The sequence below is a fragment of the Galeopterus variegatus genome, unplaced genomic scaffold (genome assembly GCF_000696425.1).
Source record: "Galeopterus variegatus unplaced genomic scaffold, G_variegatus-3.0.2 Scaffold1255, whole genome shotgun sequence".
Lineage (NCBI taxonomy): Eukaryota > Metazoa > Chordata > Mammalia > Dermoptera > Cynocephalidae > Galeopterus > Galeopterus variegatus.
In genome coordinates, this window is record NW_007727366.1 from 137,443 (window position 1) to 162,281 (window position 24,839).

Sequence of the window (24,839 nt, forward strand, 5' to 3'; positions counted from 1 at the left end):
GTAACAACTTTTTGGGCTGGCTCATGGCTCACTTGGGAGAATGTGGTGCTGATAATACCGGGGCCGTGGGTTTGGATCCCTATATAGGGATGGCCGGTTAGCTCACTTGGGAGAGCATGGTGCTGACAACACCAAGTCAAGGGTTAAGATCCCCTTACTAGTTATCTTTATAAAAAAAAAAAGAAAATGTAACTATATTTTTAAATTGTAAAAGATAAAACTTCGAATCTAGAATGTTACATTTTATTTAAGTATCATGTAAATGAGGCAAAATATGGACAATATTATGCATAAAAAACCTTGAAAATATTCTTGGAGGAAGTATTTCTGCAAGAAGAAAAATATTCAGGAAGATGCTTCAAGATATAAAGTAAGGGGCCGACCCCGTGGCGCACTCGGGAGAGTGCGGCGCTGGGAGCGCAGCGACGCTACCGCCGCAGGTTCTGATCCTATATAGGAATGGCCAGTGCACTCACTGGCTGAGCGTGGTGCGGGTGACACCACACTAAGGGTTGCGCTCCCCTTACCGGTCACGAAAAAGACAAAAAAAAAAAAAGATATAAAGTAAGGATAGGAATAATTTAACAAAGTGTTTATTATCTTCTTAATAAACAAGGAGAAGAGGTAGTGAGGCAGGGCAACACCAACTATATACATAGTAATACAACACTAAACTTTTAGATATCATTGGGGATGGGGTGGGAAGTAGAAATGAGAAAATGAGAGTAGTCAAGTTATCTGTCTTGATCAGGGGGAGAGTATATACATTCACAAGCTTAAAAAATGAACAAGGGGGTGGGATGGTGATAAAGAAACATAGGCATAGATCTTAATAAGTTAGGAACAGCAGGAGAATAAAATAGAATGTATAACATCCAAACCAGAAAAAAAGAACTTATCATTTAATAGAAACCAAGATAAGAGGAAAACAAGATACAAAAAGAAAGTATGTTTGAGAGAAAAGACAAAAGAAGGCCTGTTATGTCATTCATCACATTAAATGTAAATGGGTCAAACCCACCTATCAAAAGACAGAGTATCTCAGTTTGAGTTAAACACAAACAAAAAAACCAAGACAGAGCAACATGTTCTTTACAAAACATATATTTGAAGCCAAACAACACACAAACAATTAAAAACAAAGTGATGGCAAAAGATATAACAGGCAAATATGAGCTAATGATACCAAATAACAATGTTATTATTAATAAAATTAAATTCAAGATAATAACACCATAATGGTCAAAAAATGGACGTTATATACTTGTAAAACTCATGAGAAGGATGCTCTATTGTATTTGCTCATGCCTCTACTCTTTCTATGTTCATTTGTTCTTCCTTCCTGATGCTCCATGATTCGTTTATTGTTTCTTTTGAGTGAAGAACTTCTTTTAGCTCTTCTTTAATGATAAGTCTGAAAACAACAAATTCTTTTAGTTTTTATTCATATGACAATGTCTGGATTTCTCTATTCCTGAAGGATAGTTTCACCAGATATGTAATTCACGGTTGGCAGTTCTTTTCTTTAAAATTGACAGCACCTAAAAAATGTGCCATTTCCTTTTGGCCTTCAGGTTTCAAATGAGTAAACTGCTGTCATTTGAATTGGTGTTCCCCTATAGATAATGTCACATTTCTCTCTGCTGCTGCTGTCAAGGTTTTTTCTTTGTGTTTAGTTTGCAGCATTTTAGTTATGATATAGCTTGGTAGGAATTTCTTTGAGATAATTTTATTTGGGGTTTGTTCAGCTTCTTGAATCTGTAAGTTTATATCTTTCACCAAATTTGGGAAATTATCTGCCACTATTTCTTTGAATATTCTCAGTCCCACTCTCTTTCCTCACCTTTTAAGACTCTAATGTTAAGATTGCTGGAACTTTTGTCATTGTCCCACAGGTCCCTGAGGCTCTGTTTATTTATAGTCGATTTTCTTTCTGTTGTATAGATTGGGTAAATTCTATTGACCTTTCCTCAATTTCCCTGATTCTACTATCTGTCATCTCTACTGTCAATCTCACCCAGTGAGTTTTTAATTTCAATAATTATATATTTTTGCTTTATAATTTTCATTTGGTTCTTTTTATAACTTATATTTCTTTGCTAAGATTTTCTATCTTTTCATCTGTTTCCAGATAATTTGTAATTTCCTATTGAAACTTTTTTTAAAAAATATGGTTGCTTTAAATACTTACCAGATGATTTCAACATCTGAATCTTCTCAGTATTGGCATTAGTGGTTGTCTTTCTTTTTCCTTCAAGTTGTGATTTTCCTGGTTCTTGGTATGATAGGTGATTTTGGATTAAATCCTGGATATTAGGAGACTCTGCATCCTATGTAATCTTTTATTTTAGAAGGCAGTCACTCTTTTTAGGTTTACTATACAGGCCTTGGCCTACTTTTGTGGGATATGCTTCCAATGACAATTTCATCTTCAGCACCTTTGTGGTACTTTGGGTGGAAGGAGATTCCCCAGGCTGGAACATGGTGAGGAAAGGGATTCTCCAGCCCATGAGGAAGAAGAGTGCTTCCTGGGTTGGGTCCTGTGTGTGAAGGGATTCCCACCTGCCAGTACTACCTAATCAGATGATATCTCTAGGTGTGTGTGTGTTGGAGACAGGGGAAGTAGGGATCTCCAGATCTGGCTGGGCCAGCGTTCACTGTGACAGATCCCACTTACTGGTGCTGCCCATCAATCTGTGTTCTGGATGGGAGAGGAGAGTCTCAGACCTTGTGGAAAGAACACTTCCTCTGGGTGCTTATTGTCAGTGGGGCTTCCAATCAATCCCTAAACTCACCTGGTACTGTCAATGGGGCCCTTGTTCCACAGCAGGAGGAATGAGCCTACTTGGACCATATTCTAGTGCTGGGTTTGGGGTTGTAAGAAGCCCTGCCACCATGCTGTTCCTCCAGTCCTGGGGTCTCTCTCTACCCAATCCACCTTCCTTTTTCCACCTGTTAGAGCTCTTGTTTGTTATTTCTAGCATTTACTGTGTACTTGGCAGGAAGGAATAGGGAGAAATAAGTTCATACCATCTCATATGGACCCCTACTTATAAAATGAATGAGAGATCAAGAATATATAATGACTGATAAATAAATCACATAACCCTCTGAGAAACTGATACCTCAAGTATTCAAAATGAGCGGCTTTAGCTATTTTAATAACAGGATTAAGAATGTCAAGGTAATGGAATCTACATGCGACTTCATGTACAACAAATAGAGAATATAAATTCTTTTCTGGCATACATGAATTACTCTGAAAATGATGACATGCTAAAACCCAGATGATGACTCAATGGATTTAAAATAATATCACACATCTATGTCACTACATATAATATAGACTATAGAAATATAAAGCAAGCCACATATGTAACAAAAAAAAAATTTAGTAGCTATTTTAAAAAAGTTTTTAAAAAGAGGTAAAATTAATTACATAAATATTTTTAACTTAACATATTTAATATAATTTTATTCTAATTTGTAATCAATATCAAACTTATTACTAAGATATTTTACATTTTTTGTACTGTCTTCAAAATCTTTTGTGTCCTTTACGCATATTGCACTTCTTAATTCAAACTAGACACATTTCAAGTGTTCAATATCTACATACGGCTACTGGCTACCATATTGTATAGTACAGATCTATGCCCTTTGACCATCTGCAATAGAACTAGAAATAACAAAGAAAAAGAGAGCTAAAACGTCTCCATTTCTGAATATTAAAAGCAAAAGAAAACACAGTACTAAACAAATTTTGGGTTAATGAGAAAATAATGAAAGAAATTAAGAAATACTTACACCTGAATCACATTGAAAATAATTCATTCAAAATTTGTAGGATCCAGCTAGAAAAGCACTTAGAGGAAAATATGCAATTTCAAACATTTAAGAAAAATTGGAAAAAAAAAAATGAGCTATGGAGTTTGTTCAAGGAGCTAAAGAGAGAAACAGATTAATTCAAAAGTACAGGAATATATAAATAATAAACAGTCAAAATCAATGAAGTAGTGCACACAATACACAAAAACCAATAGAGAAGATTATCAAAACCAAAATCTGGTTCAGTGAATAGATGTGAAAATGATGAATTTAAAAACAGAGCAGATGAAGATATACAAAATACAGATTGATTAAGCAGAAAAGAAATAGACACAACATAGGTTATTCAACACCAATACATTTGAAAACAAAAGGAAGTAGGTACATTTAGAAAAATATGAAATAAAAAAAAGGCACAAAATGAAATTGAAAACATTAATAGATCAATTATTATAAAAGAAGTTGAAATATAAGACTATGCTCCAAATTCCACCAAAATTTCAAAGAACACATCTTCTCTATCTTCTAAAAGGTGTTCTAAAAAAAAAGAGAATAAAATGAGATAAACCTGCCAAATTTATTTCAGTAATTTTGTATAAGCTTGATTCTTAAAATAGAAAAGGATACTACAAAAAAATTATAAGCCAATTTTACTTATGAACATAGGTTCAAAAGCGTAAATAAAATATTAGCCAACTGAATTTACCTATATCACAACCAAGTAGAGTTTAACAGCAGAAAATGTAGCTGTGAGATTTGCTGCACTAATGGACTCTAAAGGAGAAAAATCAAATGACTAACTCAATAAAAAATAAAAATCGCTTGATGAAGTTTACTATCTATTAACGATTAGGTAAAAAATAAACCCATTACTTTCTTAATTTGATAAAATCTATATACCAAAAATTTAGCGCAAATGTAAATTTAACAAAGGAGTTTAGGAATATTCTCTTTAAACTGCTAATGTTCAGTGTAGTAGAGGTGGGCCTGTCTCATACAGTAACAACAAAACAACAAACAAATAGAAGAGGTGTGGGGCTAGAAGACTGGAGAATAGACAAAACCTGAATGGGAATTACTTGAGGGGCAGTATAAGTTAGAAGCATAGACTCTGGAGCCAGACTACCAGGTTTTAAATTTTAAAATCTCGCTTCTGCTGCTTGCTGCATGACTTCACACGTTACTTAACCTCTCCAGGCCTGAGTTCTCTCACCTGTAAAGCGGGGACGATAAACAATACCTACTTAACAGGGTGTTTGTGAAGATTAAATGAGCTATAGTTTAAGTGAGCTCATATTAAATGAACTCACATACATATATTTTACTTACTTATTTGCTGGTGATATAGTATGAAATATTATCTACATAGAAAACCTCAAAGAATCAACACATTATGAAAACTATAAAAAATAAACTTTAGCAACATTTCCAGATTCAAGGTGAGTTTACCAATAACCCAATGCATCAACAGTAACAGAAAGTAATATACCATTCGCAGTTTGTCTTAAACTGGGTAGTGGACACATGGGCATTTGTTACATTATTCATTTTAAGCACTGTGCATTCTTTTGCATGTAATATTTGTATCACGGTTAAAAAGTTCAAGATACCCATTGTTAGGCAATTATGTTTTAGCCAATGTCTAAGAAGGCCACGGGTGGATGGGAGGAACACCCAAAATGGCTGTGGAAAGTTTCAGGTCCCTAGAACAGCACATTTTCTGAGAACAAAGACCCCTCCTCCAACTCCCCACCACATCCCCTTCCTGCCAGCGAATTTCTCCACCTGTAGAAGAGTAAACCCCGCTTGCTCCCCTCCCCTTCCTTATTAGCCAATAGGAACAGTCCAGCTCAGCCTAACTGGATATAAAAGGCCCACCCCAAACTCCCTGCGGCTGCTCCCACTTCCGAGAGGGCAGTCTGCTTGTTCATTTTGCCCGCCTAATGCACTTTGGTCGAGTCCCTGTCTCCTGGTGTGTTTTATTTTCGTGCTCAGGCCAGGGTTTTTCCTTTCACCCATCACAAGCTCATCAAAAAGTACATAGGAGTTAACCTAACAAAGAATATAGAGTTCCTGCAGGGAGCACGGTGAGGAGGAGGCGGCCTGCTCCTGCTGGGTGGGCTGGGGGCTGGGGACAGGCAGCAGCCTCTGCCCTGCAGACACCCGGAGCCGTCCCTGCGGCTGCTCATGGTCCGGGCCCAGGCTTGACACAGTGGCAAGCCTCTCCTTGACCTCACCTCGGTGACCTGATGGCAGCAGTGGCTGCCCATCCGAGCCCGGGCATGCTGGGGCTGCTGTCCCAACACTGCTAGGCGGAGGTGAAGCCCTAGTCAGGCCGCTAAGGATGCAGCACCTTTGGTGGCAGCGGGCGTGGCGGGTGAGAAGAATGGCGGCCACCCTAGTGCCACAGAGGGCCGTTGAGGTTGGAAGCCTGGCGAAGGTGGTCTACGGACGCAAGCTCGGCCACCTCTTTAGGCCATGGAGCTGCGCAGACCCGGTCCTGGAGTGCCCCTCTGCCCCGATCGGTCAAGACCTCACCTTGTCCCAACAATGACAGACAAAGGCCATAACGGGCCTAGAAGGTGACTGGTGGCTGCTGGGAAAATGTGAGGAAAACGGTCAGGGACTCTAGGATTTTCCGAAGCTTGCCCAGCATCTGAGGTGGGTGTGCGCGTGCGCAGGGGTGTGCTGCGGTCAGCTGTGATTGCGCATGGTTTTTTTTTTTGGATTATGGACTTGAGTATAAAGGACTAATGGCTCAGAAGCTTCTAGAGGGTGCTCCAGGGAGCTATATTGGGTCTGCGGCTCCTAACTCTAAATAAAGCCTTTTATTTCTTCACCCACGGCTCCAAGAACCTTTTCCTGTCACCTGCGTGTGAAGGGTTTGTGACCCAGTCTGGACAACGAGCTTGGGGGGGGTCTGTGAGCCCCTAGCCCTACCTCTACAGAGCCCTGGATGAGGATGCGTGGAATGGTTATCCGGCCACCTCACACTGTTGGTCTTGGCTCTTTCTGACCTTGGTATGGGAAGAGACAGATGATAGAGTAATGCGACAGCCTGAACAGAAGTGACTCCATTTTGTTAAATTCTAAATTAAAAAGTTTTTTTTCTTATCTTGTAACCCAACCTGCGTAGCTTGCAGCTGGACATTAGAATACAAAGATTCTTATTCACATGATTGCTAGAACATGACTTTTGCTCACATTGTACTGAGAATAATTATAGAAGAAATTATTAATCCAGATGTCCCTTCTTTACTAGTTTACCAACTAGATCTTTTTGAGGTTAACAGGAACTGAATCCATGACTTGACTTCATGGAGGATGGTCACCATGATTCAGCTCCCACCCAGGAAGTTCTTTGATGTTTATCTGCAATTTTAACCATGAACCAGCCCCCTACCACCTGTCCCTATAAAACCCTTTCAAGTCTGAGAAAAGTGGAGATGGTCTTTGAGACATAAGTCCACCATTTCCCCAGGCTGCCGGCTTCCTGTTTAAAGGCTAACCTGTCCTTACACCAATACTTGTCTCTCAATTATTGGCTATTGAGCAGCGAGCAAATGAACCTTTGGGGTTTCGGTAACAGTAACATAGCACATTGGGCTGATTGGAAATGCCCACCACTCTGTGGGAAGATTTACTGGCTGTTTGTAGAAGGCCTGTGTGTATACTATGAAAAAGGGGCTCTCAACTTTCCCCCAACATTTTAAAAAGGAAACTTTTGCTACATCTGGGCTTGTAAGTGTAAAGAGGTTGCCAATCTATGACAGAGTTAGAAAATCACATGTTCTGTAAGTGCCCATTTGTTTAAAAAAAAATCATAGAAATAACTTTAAAATGGAATTGTTAGACCACATCTAGAAGCAACACCAGGAGTGACACAGGTCCACTTTTGTTCAGTGGTTTAGAGGATATGGAGCAGAAGACAGTGAGAAGGAAGAGAAGATTGTGTGCCAGACTGGTCATCCTTAGAAGACGTTTTCATATTATAACCATTGTTTTGTGTGCGCATTTTATTCCTCACTACTGTGTATGCAGTTGACAATGCTAAGTACTGTTTTGAAATAGCTAGTCTTTCTAGGTGTTCTGAAGAGCCTGATATATGTTAAGTAGAGGCACTAAAATAACACATTTTTAAAATGTCTTTTTGTTAAAATTTATATAAAATGTTTTTGAGGGAATGGCCAAACCACCTCCTTAGTAGTACATATCGTGTTTGTGCACTGGTTGGGGGGTGGGGAGTGGAGGAGAAGGACGTGCAGAGAGCTCTATGCCAGTCTGCTTAGAGTGAGGCAAGACTGGCCATTGTCCCCTATGTTTGTGCATTTGTTTTACTTTGCTGTGTATACAGTGTATATGAAGGAGGTATGAGTCCTAATTTACAACACCTAGTCTTTCTAGATGTTAAAAGAGGTTGCCAGTGTATGACATTTTGTGTTAAAATTTCTAGGAAAGATTGTCTTCTGAAAATTTGAGCATTATAGCCCATTGGGTTGGTGAAGGGAAGAATTCTAGGCCAGATTGTTCATATTTCAAGACACTTTCAAATTACAACTATTGTTACATGTATGCAGTTTATTCAAGACTGCTGTGTATATTCAAGACTGCTGTGTGTATTCAAGACTGCTGGGTGAAATAAGTCAGTACTTGAAACATCTAGTCTACCTAGATGTTTAGAAGTGCCCAACATATGTTAAATGTAGAGGTAGCAAATATTGCTTTGGTTGTATCTTTTTGTGAAAATTCATAGGAAATATTGTCTTTTGAGAATGAAATTGTTAAACCACCTCTGTAAGCAGTATAGTACTATCTATACTTGTCCGATGGTTGGAGGAGGTGGGAGGAAGGAATTGTAAAAGCTAATATGAGGGAACTTTGATCATGACCCACAGAAAACACACACACACACACACCCTTTACATTGCAACCATGGAAAGTTCATGGAAAGATTTGTATGATCTTCTAATTCTATTTTTCCATGAATTTCTTGTCCAAGTAGGAATACTATTGCTATTGCATTATATATAATGTATATAATGGACAAATGAGTTCTAATTTTGGAATATCTAATCTCTACATTTTTAAAGAGGTTATCAGTGTATGACAAAGAAGTTAGTAAAACTAGCACATTTTGTATACTTCTTGTTGAAATTCATAGGAAAGCTTGTCCTCTGTAAATGACTTTTAGATATGAAATTGTCCAACCATCTCTAAACATTACACATGCCTGACACATTACTTGTCCACTGCACTGAAGGTAGAAGGCCGTGAGGAGGGAGTGGCTTGAGGCCTTACATGGTCATATTTAGAAGGTAGCTCAGATTATAACCATTGTTAATTGTGTGCAATTTTATTTAACAGTGGACAAATTCTCATATGAAACATCTAGTCTTTCTGGATATTTAAAAGTGCTTGATGTGCTTAAAAGTAGAAGTAGTAGAATCACACTTTTTGTAAATAGCTTTTAAAAACTGATGGGAAATACCGTGTTTGGAAATGAAAGAGTTAAACCACCTCTGTGAACACACACACACAAAAAGAATACATAGGACAGTAAAAATATTTAGTGCTTAAGATACCACAACATTGGTCAAAACACAGGAACTTACAGTTTGAGTGGAGACAGGGAGACAGTAAATGAGTAAACAGAAACACATAATATGTCACATGGAGATAAGTGTCATAAAGAAACTATAAAGCTGGGTAAGGGAGATAGTGAGTGATTTATAGGGCTCCTGTTTTATATAGAGTGTTGAGGGAAGGCACATTGTGTTAAGATGACATTCGAGTAGAGATTTGATGGAGGGGAGGGAGCAAGCTGAGTAGATATGTGAGGGCGTGCTGAATAGCAGGGAGGCTGGAATGGATCAAGGTATGGAGGTGGTGGGAAGGTAAGCAGTAGGGTACAAGGGAGAGAGATATGAGGCTGGAGACCAGATCACTAAAGCAAGAATTTTAAAAATCCTTTGACCATGACCCACAGAAAACACACACACAAACCCTTTACATTGCAACCAAGTATATGCAAACAACAGAAGCAAAAGTTCATTGAAACGATACCTAGTCTTACTACATGTAATGCACTCTAGTGTTTTTTCTTCTTTTCTGTTCTATTTCACTCTCTTTTATTTAATCTTTAAAAAAATACCCGTTGTGTGGCACTAAATTGATTACCTGAGACCCTAATACTATGAACTTTGTTTTTTTGGTTTTTTTAAAGTTTATTTATTTATTAATATATATATATTTTTACTTTCTATGATGTTGTGGAGCGGTTGGGGGAAGGGGAAGAGAGGTAAGGGGAAGGAAATAGGGTGGCAGGAGGAAGGAGGAGGGGTGAGGTTGAGGCCTGTGGCACCCCCCTCATTCCTGCAGGGGAGACCAGGGGGCTTCCAGTAGTGGCTTGGTCATTGCTGGGCCGGGTTCGGATGTCGGGAGGGTGTGGCTAAAGCACTCGCCTCCCCCAACACCATCTTGGGAGTTTGGGGCACTTCTTGCTGTGTCTTGGTGGTCATCGCTAGGCTAGTTGCAGGTGCCGGGCGGCCAAGGCCCGAGGCCCCCCACCCTCGGGACTGGTTGTGAGTATCAGGGGGCCTCTTACCAGATCCTTGACTCTGCCACAGGAAAGAATTCAAGAGCAAAGTCACAGTAGAAAGTGAAAACAGGTTTAATGTAATAGACAAGAAATACAGACTTCACAGAGAAAAGTGCGGCCTAGCTCCAGAGACTAAGCAGGGCTCACGCCAAGTTTAATACAAAAGTCAGAAACACACACTTAAAGTTTAGCATGAAGTGCAGGCTGGCTCAAGAGAGTGAGCAGACATCTGCTAAAAGCAAGAATAATACAAATACAGTATACACATCACAGCCAGCCAAGTGCAGGTTGGTCCTAGGAAAATAAGCAACAACCCCACCTTCTGCCAAGATCCCACTTTTATAGTTTCACTACCTCATAGTCACGCTATCTAATGAATATTCAACTAAGGGGGTGGTTCCCAGTTATGGAACATAGTCTTGCACATGCTCAATTGTTCTACATTTGGGGAATGTTCATTGGTCAAATTCTATCACATACACTGGACATTTTCAAGAATATTCTGTGCTCTTTAACACCTCTGGTGGAAGATCATTCAAAGGATAAATTCCACTTTACTGAGCATGCTCCACTATTGCAGCTACATAACCGCTATTTACAGAGCATGCTCAGCCACTGGGTTTACATAAATTTTCCCCCTGAGATTTCGGTTACCTTTGTTGGGGCTGAATATAGGTCCAATAAGCTACTGCAACTCTCCTCTAGGGGAGGGCCTAGAGAAGGGGCCTGAGACCTAGCGAAGTGGCTTGAAATCATCCAGAGATGTGTACTGAAACCCTAACCCATGGAAACTGAGCACCTCCTATCTCAGAACCAAGTAGAACAATATTCTGATGGGCCCATCATGGAGAATGGGGTGCAGAATGTATCCCCAAGGGGCTGAATTAGCTGAACCTGGACACGAATAAAATCAATCATCAAGAGCTTTGTAGGACTGTGATGGACACGAAAGTGGCTAAGAAACAGGAAATAATAACAAATAGAAATATGGAGAGCCCCACCTCTACCTGAATCAGAACACAGCCCTTTGGTGCTAGGAACCCAAACGGCCACTGAAGGCCAACGCGCTCTGAGTTAAGGGTTCATGGAGACGTGGGGACCACTGAAGAACAGGCCACGCGCTGTGACAGCGGGGGACATCCGTCAGGATTCCTGGAAAGCAGAACCTCCAGTGTGGGGCCGCGGCGTCGGGCCCTTCGAGGCAGCGCTGCTGCCCGCGCTTATTCTGTGGAGAGCGACCGAAGGGACAGGCTGACTGGGCGGGACCTCTGCTCTCCCCACCTTCCATCCCCTCTCGCTAAAAAACGTCTTAGCAGTCCTGGATTGTTTAGTAAACGCTCCCAACAGCTCCCGTCCGCCTTCGCCGGGGCGGCCAACGTTAACCCTTCTTTTCAGGGCCACGCGAGAGCTCATCTCTGCCGGCAGAACTAGCCGGGGGTCTCCGAGGTCAGGGCAGGGTCTCAACTCAGCCCGGCCGCCGCCCGTTCACAGCCCGAGACCCGACTGAGCCGGACTACGTTTCCCAGCAACCTCGGTGCGCACTTCCGCTTCCGGTCCCTTTGTCTGGACGCGCTATGGCGCGCCAGTGTAGTGCTTGTCCTCTCCTGTGGAGATTCTGCCAGTGTTTGGATCCGAGAGGAGGAGACGCTGGGCAAAAGTGTGTATCCAGCAGGGGATTGTCAGGCTGGGGTCCCGGCTGCGCCCCACTGGATCTGTCCCCGGGCCCCCTGATCTGACCGTCCCTTCTGCTGGAGCTGGGGTAGTGTCCGTCTGGGCTCGGCCACCTTGACCTACCCACTGTGCACCAGGATGTGTCTCTTGGTCTTGTGTGTGCCTATCAGTGAGGGCTGAACGTGTTTAATATCGGAGACACATCCGGGTCCTTTTCTTGGAAACGGGCTGAGGACACTCATAGCATGAAGCGCTTGAATGGAAAGAAGAAGGTAGAACCCGAGGGTCCCAGTGGGTTGGGCCCGGTCAGAGAGCAACGCGCGTGCGCACTTATGTCCCTGCAGCCTACAGTGTGGTGCGACCGAATGATAGATGGACAATGTTAATTAACGTGGGAGGGGATGGGTGTAAGAGATCTATTCGTCTCCATTTGGAGGAAGCGTATTGGTCTGTGATAGGACTGTGGGCAAGCTCTTGAACTCTGCCTAGTGCTTCTTATTTGTAATATGAGGTTTATTGTACCTATTTTTGGCAGTTGTGAGGATTAAATGGGATTTTGATATGAAACAGTTGACCCAGTGCTAGGCAATAATAGCGATTATTAATATTAGATATCCGTCTCCCTATTTGCACATAAAAAAACTGAAACTCAGGAAGGAAAAGTAACTTGTTCTGGGTCACCCAGCCAACTGGCACATAGTAGAAATTAGAATCCAGGAGCCCTAACTGCCAACAGAGCTTTTCCCACCACCCCTGCCCTTGTGTATTCATCAAGCATGTTGGAACAGTATCTTTACCCATTTTCTGTATTACCCATATTTCATCTGTGTTTCTGGATGTCTATCTCTGCAGGGCCCTGGGGTAAAAGTATTGAGACTTGCCAGTGTTTAGGGCTTCCTGAGGACTGAGTGACTGCTGAAGTTCTTGACTTTAACCTTTACTCAAAAGATACTGCTTCAGGCTTCCTAACTGTATTACGTATAGTGTGTCAGAGAATGAAAAAAGAAATATAATGAAAAAGAAAACTTCAACCCAGAATTAGTTGTCTGAGTTCCAGGGAGAATGCTGGCAATTCCCAGGAAGAGACACAGAGCACATGGGAAAGGTTGCTACACCCAAGTCGTGGTGCAGAAGCTGTGATTATGGAGATTGGACCCACAAACTCCGGAACAGAGGTAAGAAATACAAGTGAGAGAGGGTTCTGCCATTAGCTGGGAACTTAGATTGTGCACACATAACCTTTAGTTTTTCTTTATAGCAACCTTGTAAAATATGTGTGGGCAGCTCAGAGACCTTGGTTGCTGTAAAGAAAAGTTTCCTCATCTATAAAAAGTGACTTACAGAAAGCACCCGATACATGGTAAGTGCTCAATAAGTGGTGGCGATTACTAATATCATCCCTTTTTACCTGAAGCTCTGAGAGAATATGTTACTCTGCATACTCTTTCCATTATACCAGCTGCCTCTTCGAAGGATGACAGAGGGGGCAAGTCAGATTCCTTGGAAGAAGAGAAGGAAATGGGCATAGAGGACCTGATGATTTGATTTCGTATTGTAGCACACGGGACAACTCTGGTCCCTTGAAGCTTCTAGTAACTCAGATGTAGAGCTGGGTGTGTGTGGTGGAACAGAATTAGGGACTGCTCCTTGGCTCCCTTAAAATTCCCTCTGAAGAAGTCCTCTCTCTTAAGGAGATACAGAGGGATGGCCCAGATTAGAAGGGATTGCTATAGTCTATCTCTAGTCTGTCTGACTTTTGCATAGCATCCTGCCCTCAGCCCCTCTGATTTCCAGAGACCCTGGAACTTGATATCCTATTTCCACCTTACCCCCCACTGATTGTCAGTTTCCAGTACAGGGAGGGAGCAGGCATCTTGTGGGGGAAGTAGGATTTGGGTAGTATCACCAAACATATTGATTATACCTTTTCTTTCCATAAAATGAAGTATAGAAAGAAAACACCATAAAATCTTGGTTAGTGTTGATGTGCAGGAAGTATTGAGAATAATAATTAACTAATAATTAAATGACTTTTACTGAGTTCTTATTCTGTACCAGCTACTGATCTGGGCCCTTTACATGCATTAATGTACAGTGTTGCAAGGTAGGTAACATTATTATTTACTTTTTTAAAATGAGGAAACTGAATCACAGAGGAAATTTGCCTATGGACATACACAGCCAGGATTTAAAAGCAGGCAGGCAGATTCCAGAGCCAGTGTTCTAGTGAGAAAGGATCATAAGAGGCATGGATCTTAAAAAATTGTGAAACCCTATACTGTTTATAATGACATAATAAGGGATAGAAATACTTCTTTCCCAAACAAATTCACAAGGGGCTTTAAGTATTACTTTTTGAAGATGCGGAGGGGAGAGGAGTAAAGAAATAATAAACTATAGGATGTTAGAGAAACATGGAATGATATATAGAATAAAATAAATAGTGTGTAACCCTACTACCCAGAGATAGGCTCAAAGAAGTGCTCAAAGTTGATTTGATCAGCAGTTTTCTCTTTATAGGCAAAAACACAAATTGGGGAAGTAAATCATGAGCAAAAGTTTGCTTGATGGGCATGGAATCAGACAGAGGGAATTAGTTGGATCATTCATTAACTCATTCACAATACTTTGGGACTACTGTCTGCCAGGTACACCTCACTATGTATTTAGGATGCAGGGGTGAATGAGGTGACACACTGCAATTTAGCAGATCATGTGTGTGGTGGAACAGACCTAAGATGGCTACAGACTTACCGTGGGCCTGGAATACTCACAGTGTGGTGGCTGAAGGTCTCTGTGACCTTGACTGCTGGGATGAGCGCTGCTGCCCTTTGCCTCTATTTTTCCTTTTTCTTGTTCTATGAGTTTGGACAGTTTCTTCATTTGTGAAGAAAGGAGTTGAAGCTAGAGGCTTTTAAGCTTCTCTCCAACCCTAACATTAAGTTTTTGTTTATTTATTTATTTATTTATTTTCTTTTGTTTTGGTTACAGGGAACCTCATTCTCAGAGCAAGGGCTCATGCAGATCCTGAACACAGTTAATGCTCATACCTTTCCCTGACTTAAGTTTACATTCATTTTACCCTCTGAGGTTATCTCTGAAGCCTCATTACTTAGACGTCTGCAAAATCCTTTGAACCATATGACAGCCAAGGTCAGAGGCACATTTTGTCATAAGTGGCTCCTTCTAATCTAACAGGTCGGAGATACATAAAGATAAACTGGATCCTTTATAACTCTTTTCTTTCAGATCTGCCATCTAGGGACCCTGCTCTTGCTAAAAGAGGTAGCTTGAGGAGGAAAATATGGCTGCTGTTCTTCAGGCAGCAAAGTCCCAAGTGAGTTGAGATTTTCCTCTCTTCCCTGAAATCTCATTTTAATTCCTGGAGCGAATAGATTTCTTTCTCTTAGTATGAAGCTTGTCAGTCCCATTAGCAGCAGCAATTTGAGAAGACAGGATAACTGGGTGGCATGGACTGCTGACAAGATGGTGTTTGATTGTTCCTCAGTTGTGTGGAAGCAGCAGTGAAAGTCAGGAGGCTTGCAGCCTCTCCTGCAGTTGGCAGTATAGAGAGGGGGTGGGGAAGACGAGGCTTCTTTAGCAGATCATTGGGAAGGATGACTGGTAGACCGTGGCTGAGGGAGAATCAAGCTTCTGTTTGTTCACTTGAGACATTTGGTATAGATCTGTGTATTAGTCTGTTTCTGTTGCTTATAACAAAATACCTGAAACTGAGTGATATATAAAGAAAACAATGTTTACTGCTTACAGTTTTAGAGGCTGGGACATCCACAGTGCAGGGAACACATCTGGTGAGAGCCTTGGTGGTGGCAGCAGTGACAGCAGAGTATCACATTGCAAAAATGGTGGAGCAGAGAAAGACTAACCTCCTCATTCATTCTCCTTTTTAAGCCCTCAGGACATGCCTCTGACCACCATTTTTAACCCATTCACTGTGGCAGGGTCCTGCGATCTAATCACCTCTTCAAGGCCCCACTTTTCAATTACCATGATAGGATTTCCCACCCTCAACAGTTACAGTGGGGATTAAGTCTTGGGGGGACACTCAACCCAAGGCAGTCTGCAAAGGCACATGAGATATTTCTGGTTTCCATCTGCTTAGAATCCCTTGGGGAGAAAAGATAAAATCTTTTACACAAATCTCTGTGGTACAAATCAGTAAATTTACTGAGGGCCTACTCGATGATAAAGTGCTGCAGAGAAAATGCTGTATGAATTCTGAGGAGAGTGAGCAAATCTGGCTGGCCGAGAGAAATTTGGAAAAGCTTTATTCATTCAGTCAGCACTTTTAAGTCCTAATGAAGCAGTGAGATTTGAAGTGGGCCCTGAAGAATGAGTGGATTCTTGAGAAGAAAGATTTGTAGAAAGCCAGTGACATAAATGACTTAGGATCGGGAAGAGGTACTGCTGCTTCTGATACAGGAAAAAAGGAAGTACATTGAAATTGTGGATATACTGTTCCACACAAACTTAAAAGGCATCTAATCTGTTTGCTTCCAGTGCATACCACCCACTTTTATGTAGTAATAATCATACCCAGAGTTCTTTCCTTGATATAATTCTCAAGTTTGGTATATTTCTTAGTTTCTTCCATACCATTGTGTCTCTCTTAACTTAATGATGATAACCTTAAGGCCAGCTAAACAATAGCTTTTTTTTTTTTTTTTTTCGGTCTTTTTCCGTGTCCGGCAACGGATCGCAACCCTCAGTGTTGACCCCGTACCGGACCGGGGACCGGCAACGGGATTGCAACCCTCGGCGTTGCTCCCACGCCTCGCTCAGCCAGTGAGCGGGAACCGGTCTGTATGTGGGATCCGAACCCTCCAGAGGGAGCGCCGCCGCGCTTCCCAAGCGGCGCACTTATCCAGTGCGCCACCGGGCCGGCCCCAAGGCCACACTCTTAATTTGACCTTTTTTACAGGGTTACAACACTTTGTTTAGCTGAAAAGTTTCAAAGGGGCTTTGTTGCTCAAAGCCTTTTTCCGACTTATTTTCTACTGTATGAAATCTAGAAACAGTTTGCTTTTCCAAACATGTGAAGCTCTAAACTTTTGGATCCATATCTATTTTATTTTGGCTTGAAAATTGGCAAATTATTTCCTGAGCTCAACCCTGTTTCTTTGCCAAACAGATCCAAGAGCATCCTGCACATACTAGCATTCTGGCTGTTTCTAACCTATTTTCCTGGAGACACAGGCTCAGTGAGCTTCTGCTCTGCTTTCATATTACCTCATTGTTTTGCCAGTGTATGTCAAGAGTCTACATCTTTCTAGCCATCAATATCCACTTCCTTGAAACCTACCACCTGATAGTCAAGCCAATGCCATTTTATTTTAGTCTTTTATGATGATACATATTTTAGATTTGTATTATACCTCCCACTTAAGGTGCTAGTTTCTGAATTAGTTAGGGTTGAATAACTAATATCTGCTGTAACCCAGAATGTATAATGGCCCTAATACAATAGAAGTATATTTCTTGTTCTCATAGCCACATGACTGGGTCAACAGGTTAACAGGGTGGCCATTCAGGGACTTGAACCATCTAAAGCTCTAGCATCTTTATCACATGGCATCCAAACTCACTCAGGGGGTCATGAAGCAGAAAACAACCCAGAATGAGTCAGGCCTGGAAATTGTGCCATCACTTCTGCTTGTGTTCTACTGGCTAGAACTCAGTCACACGGCCACATCTGCCTGCAGAGGAGGTTGGGAAACGTTTGTGTATCTAGAAAGGAGAGGAGGAAGTGTATTTTAGTGACAGCAGTTTCTGCCACTCTCCTCAACCATTAAGGTTATTTAGAATTATTTTGCTTTAGGGCCGGCCCGGTGGCGTACTGCTACAGTGCGCCGCTTGGGAGTGCGGCGGCGCTCCCGCCGAGGGTTCGGATCCCACATACAGACCGGCCGCTCACTGGCTGAGCGAGGTGCGGGCGCAACACCGAGGGTTGCGATCCCGTTGCCGGTCCCGGTCCGGTACGGGCGCGACACTGAGGGTTGCGATCCGTTGCCAGTCACGAAAAAAGACAAAAACGAAAAAAAAAAAAAAAGAATTATTTTGCTTTGTAAGTTACACATAGATATGATTCTTTGTTTATAACGCTTTCTCCATATTTCTGATCATTTTCTTATAATTAAGTTCTAAAATTACTGTCAAATAAAATTGACTATCAAATAAAATTATGTCAAAAGTGTATACACATGTTAAGATTTTTTAATATGCAAATCAATAAAATCTTGCCTTTGACACTGTGAACACGGTTCACAGTTGGATCCATTTCTTCTCCATCCCATCACCCACCCCGTAATTCTGCCTCATTGAACCTTTTCTTTAGAACCCCATGCAGATGTTTTAGGGCTTTGTGTCATTCAAGGATGTGGCTGTGAACTTCACTGAGGAAGAATAGAGAGAACTGGATCCTGCCCAGAGAGTCTTGTACAGGGATGTAATGCTAGAAAACTATAGAAATCTAGTTTTCTTGGGTAAGCTTGGGTCCGTTCACCTCAGGTAAGCCTTTGGGCACGCCTTTGCTTCTGAAGATTCCCTTGCTCCTAATAACAAATGAAGCTTTGGTTATTCCCTCCCCTCCCCCCCAGAATCCAGATCAGATCCTTAAACTTTTTCTCACCCTGCTTGGGTAGAAAACATTCAATTGCTTTTGACAGTTTTTCATCCTGTCTTCTCTCTAAAATGCAACAGAGTGGGACTGAGAATGGGGTGTTCTTTTGTCTTTTGAACTTACAGTCACATTCTATTTCTTTCCCTTGAGTAGGATTTCCATTTACTAAACCTGTTATAATCTCCCAATTGGAACAAGCTGTAAACCCACAAATGCAAGTGCAGGAGGGAGAAGGGCTAAGAAGCAGCTGGACACATAAGTGAGAACAAGGCATCTTTTAAAATGTGTTGAGGTTCTTCTCCAAGTCCTCCAGGCCTGCAGAAAATATTTAGGCCCCCTCTAGTCTCATCTTCACTTTAGCATATCAGAGTCCTGATAGCTTGCCTCTCTACGTCTCTCCAGACTCAAGGAAGAGATACTTCTTCCTTAGTGTTATAACCCCAGCACTTGCTAGAGATCCCATTTGTGCCTTGTCCCCAGGTATTTTATGAGATCATTGTTCTCTCCTGTTTACTAGCCAGGCTTTCCTTCATTTACTTTGTCCTCATTATACCTAGATTTTTGCTACCTAAGAAATATGAAGAGAATGAAAGAATTTGAGTAATTTTAAGGATGTATAATTGGCACAATTTGCTGAGTAGATGTGGGAGGTGAGGGAATAACAAACATACAGTTACAGTTTTTTCACTTGGATATGTAGATGGATGGAAATTCTCTTCCTTAAGATGGAAAACACAGGAAAAGCAGCAAATTTGGGGAGCAGAAGATGAGTTCAGTTTATCCTAAGTTGTTTGAACCATCTATAGCATGCCTTAACCAGTGGTTCTCAACCAGGGGCAGTTTTGTCCCCCAGGGAGCACTTGGCAATATCCAAAGACTGGGAGGGTGCTATGGGCACCTAGTGGGTAGAGGCCAAGGATGTCACTAAACTCCTACGGTGCATAAGACTGCCCCCTACACAAAGACTTTTCTGGCTAAAACACCAGTAGTGCTGTGTAGTTGAGAAACTCTGGTCTAAATGGAGATGTCTGCAGGGTAGATGAATGTAAGACAGATATGTCAAATGGATCTTAGTGAAAGAAAGAGATCTTAAGTGGTGGTACAGATTTGGGGATCATTTGAGAATAGATGGTAATCGAAGCCATGACAGTGGATGAGATTACCCAAAAAGTGTAAAGAGTTGCAAGAGTGTGTGAAACCTTAATGAATACAAATATTCAAGTATCTGCAAAATAAAAAAATAATATATGTACCTATCACTTGTATAATATTTCAAAAATAAATGCACAGGGAAAACTGGTGACAAAATAATGTGGTAATAATTTTTAATAATGGGTGATGGCAGTAAAGGTGTGTTATATAAATTTTGTATTATAAAAATTTCAATACAAATAAAGGAAAGAGAGTCCAAAAGACATGGTAAGAGTGGCCAGAATGAAGAGGAAAGCCAGGTTGGATTAATTGTCACAGAACCAATAGAAGAGAACATTTTAGGAAGGAGGGAAGGGGCTTGTAGTGTTACATACTAGAGAGGTAAAGTGAAAGAGACCTGAAAATGTCCATTAGACATAATAATATATTAATAGATCATTTCTTCTTTCTGGCTAAACTGATAGTGGATTAGTTCCTCTGCTCCACTTCTGCCCCCTACTTAACTTCCATTGCCTTTTTTTTGACTTTCATTTTCCTACATTATATCAGGTTGTCAAATACACATACTAAGAATACTTTAAAAATAGTTCCCAACCTACAAAGACATATATGCTGTTTGTTTTATTCATAATAAGATTGGAGAGTGCTTACAAGATCGCCAACTGCACAATCCCACTTTACAACTATAAAACGAATGTCAGCTGTGCTTTACCCATATAAAGCTGAACTAGTACTTGTAGTAGGTCCAATTTCTGATCCTCTTAAAATTTCTGCAGTCTCCCAAACTTGGACTCTCTTTAAAGCTTTTGATCAGTGTACGTGCATTTGGAAGGCTCAGAGAGAAGGAAAAAAGTAGAAGCTGAAGGCATCTTTGGCAAATGGATAACACTTAGGGTAGCAGAGGAAAATACAACAAATGATCTTACTAAATCAGATGGCAACCTCAGAAGTAATCAAGAAGTGTATCTGGGGGACTGTATCACTAGGAATGGAAGATGCAGGCATTAAAGGATGACCCTAGCTGGGGTGACCTCTAGACAAGGTGGGTGAGGAGGTGGTTTCAAAAGCCAGGAAAGAGTCCAGTGGCTCAGAGTTAGGGGCACTTGCCATTCCTATGTACAGAACCAGTTGTCCCCTAAGTGAGCTCTCTCCAACATTTTACTTTACTGTATTCATCATGCTTGAAATTATTTGATTAATATCTATCTTCCCCATTAGACTGTAAATTTCAAAAGAGCTGTACTCTGTTTTGTTCATCATTGAATCTTATCACATTATACAGTGTCTAGCCCATAATAGGTACTTAAATTATTTTTTGACTGTTTGACTTACACTTGTGACCAAAGGTATTTATAGCATATCTCATTCTCACTTTAGCCATTTCTTTTTTTTAGTACAGGGAACATTTTTACTTTTTTTCCCAGTCTTGGGAACCAGAAAGTCAAAACCAAAGAAGGTATTTTCTGAAAAAGAATCATACCAGGTGATAGATACAGAGAGAAACACAAAGGCTGAGGCAAGGACCTCCAGTTTGAAAGAGGCCTGCTGATATGATGGTGACTCAGAAATCAAACAGGGAATTCAAGTGAGACTCTGGGAACAGGCAACAGTTATTTGTGGGAAAAGAACTTCTATAGCAGATAGTATCCCCAAATGTATTGAATTTGGCAGACATGTTAGTCTGAAGTCAGACTTTGTTATACAACCAACGTATCCTAAAGAAGAGAGACCTTATATGTATGATGCTCAGGGAAGGAGATTCAAACAGAATTCAAAATTAGCCAGACATCTGAAAGATAACACAAATGAGAATGTTCTTCAGCATAATGAATGTTGTAAAATCTTCAGTGATTACTCAGTTTATACTCAACATCGTACAGTTCATACTGGAGAGAAAAATTTGGAATGTAATCAATATGATAAGGCCTTTGGTCATGGTACTTGCTACACTGAAGATCAGAAAACTAATGTTGGCGAGTGTAGGGACCCCATGGGCCCCTGAACAGGGACACACCCTGGCAATATGGCGCCCTTCCTGGTTCTTCTCAGCAGTAAACAAGCCTGCTGGCACCAACACCCAAGCCCACCCGCGCCAAACCTCAGCCAGTCACAGGTCAAGGCTCACTTCCTGCCCAGCCCCGTCCAATCAGTTACCACCCCGTCCACTCTCTCTCCCGCCCTGGAACACAGCACCCTATAAATGTACGTGCAGTCCTTGAATAAAGCGGAACTTCTCTGGCGAACTGTTAGCCCGGGTCTCACGTGCTTCCTTCGTCCGTGCACCCCTTCATTTGGTGCCGAAACCCGGGAAGGAGTTCACCCTGCGACAGGGGACTCCTTCCTTGGACCTCCTCGGACTCCTCTGCGACCCCCCGGGATTGATGGTCCGCCCCTGTCCGTTTTCTCTGGCTCTGGCTTCCTTCACCCACCACCGGCTCATCCGTTAGGTAAGCCCCCTTTTCCTTTTGTCAGGCTTGTAGATTATTTAAACCTTCACCCTAATCACATTCCCCTGGCCCCGGCATTGACACATTCCCGGCCCTGGAGGCTGAACCTCCCATTCCTCCCTCTCTCTTTCTCTCACTCCTTTTAGCCTTCCTCCTTCCTGAGTTCATCCTTGAACCCATCTAACCTTCCTCCTACCAGGCCCAGGACCCCCGCCATCCAGTAAACCCTAGCATGCTAGGTCTCTCCAGCTTCCGGCACAGTTGCCTCCGGGAAGCGAGGGTCTAGGTGACGACCTACACCCCCTTCCCTCCTGGGTTCATACCCATCTCCTGAGAGCAGCACGACTCATTGGGGACGCCCTCTGAGTTCCGTCCTTCTCATCCGGCCAGAGGGCTCATACTATCCTCCTTTTAAACCTTCTCTCTCTCTCTCTCTCTAATCCTCTTCAGAATGGGAGCTTCCGCCTCCTCCCTCCGGGGTGATTCACCCTTACAATGTCTCTTAAACAACCTCACCACCCTATCCCTCAAGCCTGACATTAAGCCCAAGCTCCTTATAAAATTTTGCACAAGATTGGCCTCAATACCAATTAGATAATCAAAACAGATGGCCACCGGAAGGCACACTAAACCCCGATATTCTTCGAGATTTATTCAACCTCTGCCAGCGCCAGAGAAAATGGAAGGAGATTCCCTACGTTGAGGCTTTCCGCCTACTTGCCCAAAATCCCTCTCTCTGTCTCACCTGTTCTTCCTCCCAGGTTCTCCTTGCATCCAAACCCCCTTCATCCTCACTGCTTCCACTACCCTCTACTTCTGATAATTTTGACCCTGCGGACGAACCCCATCCGCACAGGTCTCCTTGTCCTGTAACTTCCTCTGCTCCCCAACCCCCTCAGTTAACTCCGCTCCATCTGCCTCGTGCACCTGGCCGGCCGGCCAGCAAACAGCCCTGGTCTCCGGGACAACCGCCGCAGGGTGAGGGCCCACCTAGTCAGCCTGTTCTCCCTCCTGCCTCTTCCTCCCCTGTTTCTTCCAGCCCCGATTTGCCGCCATTTCCTGTCTCTCAACCCCCACAAGCAGCTCCGCCACCATCTTCTTTTCCTCCATTGCCATCTATTGTCCAGCCATTTTCTAGCCCCACCTTACTGCCATCTTGTTCCCTGCCGACTCCTATGTCACCTGCCCTGGCGCCCTCCTTTACTCCCCCTGTGACTCATTCCCAGGGACTCCTCCCTTCCTCTACCATGGCTCCTCTCCGCGAAGTAGCTGGTGCTGAGGGGGTCGTAAGAGTACATGTTCCCTTTTCATTAGCTGATCTCGCCCAGCTAGAAAGGAGATTAGGGTCCTTCACCACTGACCCCTCTACTTACATTAAAGAATTCCAATGGGTCCTTCAGGCATACAGTCTCACACATCATGACATCTATATGCTCCTGGCCAACACCCTCCTTCCCGAAGAACGCAATTGCGTTTGGGGTGCAGCTCGGAGTCATGCAGATGAAATCCACTGCACAAACCCTGCCCTCCACATTGGCCCCCAGACAGTCCCCGAATAGGATCCACATTGGGATTACAACACGCCACAGGGAATTCAGGCCAGAGATCACTTTAGTTCTTGCCTCCTGGCCCGTCTTAAAAAGGCCACTCGTAAAGTTGTTAATTTCCAGAAAGTCCAGAATGTTATCCAAAAAAAGGAAGAAACCCCATCCAAGTTCCTTAATCGACTAACTCAGGCTTTCCAACAATACACCAACCTAGATCCCACCACAGAAGACGGACGCCACATCCTTATGACATACTTCTTGGCTCGATTCTACCCCAACATCAAGGCCAAACTAAAAAAAACTGGAACGGGGCCCTGCTACTCCCCAGACTGAAATTTTATCAGTGGCCTTCAAGGTCTTTCATAATAGGGAGGAGGAATGGGAACTGGAAACAAAAGGCTGATCTGGCCAACCTCCAAATGCTGGCCAAAATGATTACTCAGCCTTCTAAGTGCCCTTTTGGGCCCTCCGCCTCCAAAGCTCCCCCTGGTGCCTCTTTTAAGTGTGGAAAAGAAGGTCATTGGTCAAGGAGTTGCCCATCACCCAGAGAGCCCACCAAGCCATGTCCTAGGTACCAAAAAATGGGGCATTGGGGCTCCGGCTGTCCACTCACCTGAAGGGGAGACTGGCCTAGCAAGCCCCAGCCATCCCGGGCACCTCAAGCACCTCTGGTGGGACTGGCTGAGGAAGAAGAAGACTGACGGGGCCCTGGCTCCTTCCCGACCATGACCATCACTAAAAGCGAGCCCAGGGTGACCATTGTCGTGGATGGCCGATCCGTCTCCTTCCTCCTGGACACAGGAGCCACTTTCTCGGTCTTAAAGGAGTTTCGGGGCCCAACCACACTTAACATTTCTCCTATAGTCGGGGTAGGAGGAAAACATATATACCCCCACAGAACGTCTCCCCTAACGTGCCCCATTGAAGGCGTTTCATCTCCTTTCTCCCACTCATTT

General features: G+C 42.6%; 1 pseudogene; it reads left to right on the forward strand.

The window, feature by feature from the left end:
* Nucleotides 1–20,775: 20,775 nt before the first annotated feature.
* The window catches only part of LOC103593002, a 9,130-nt pseudogene continuing 5,066 nt past the window's right edge, over nucleotides 20,776–24,839 (forward strand).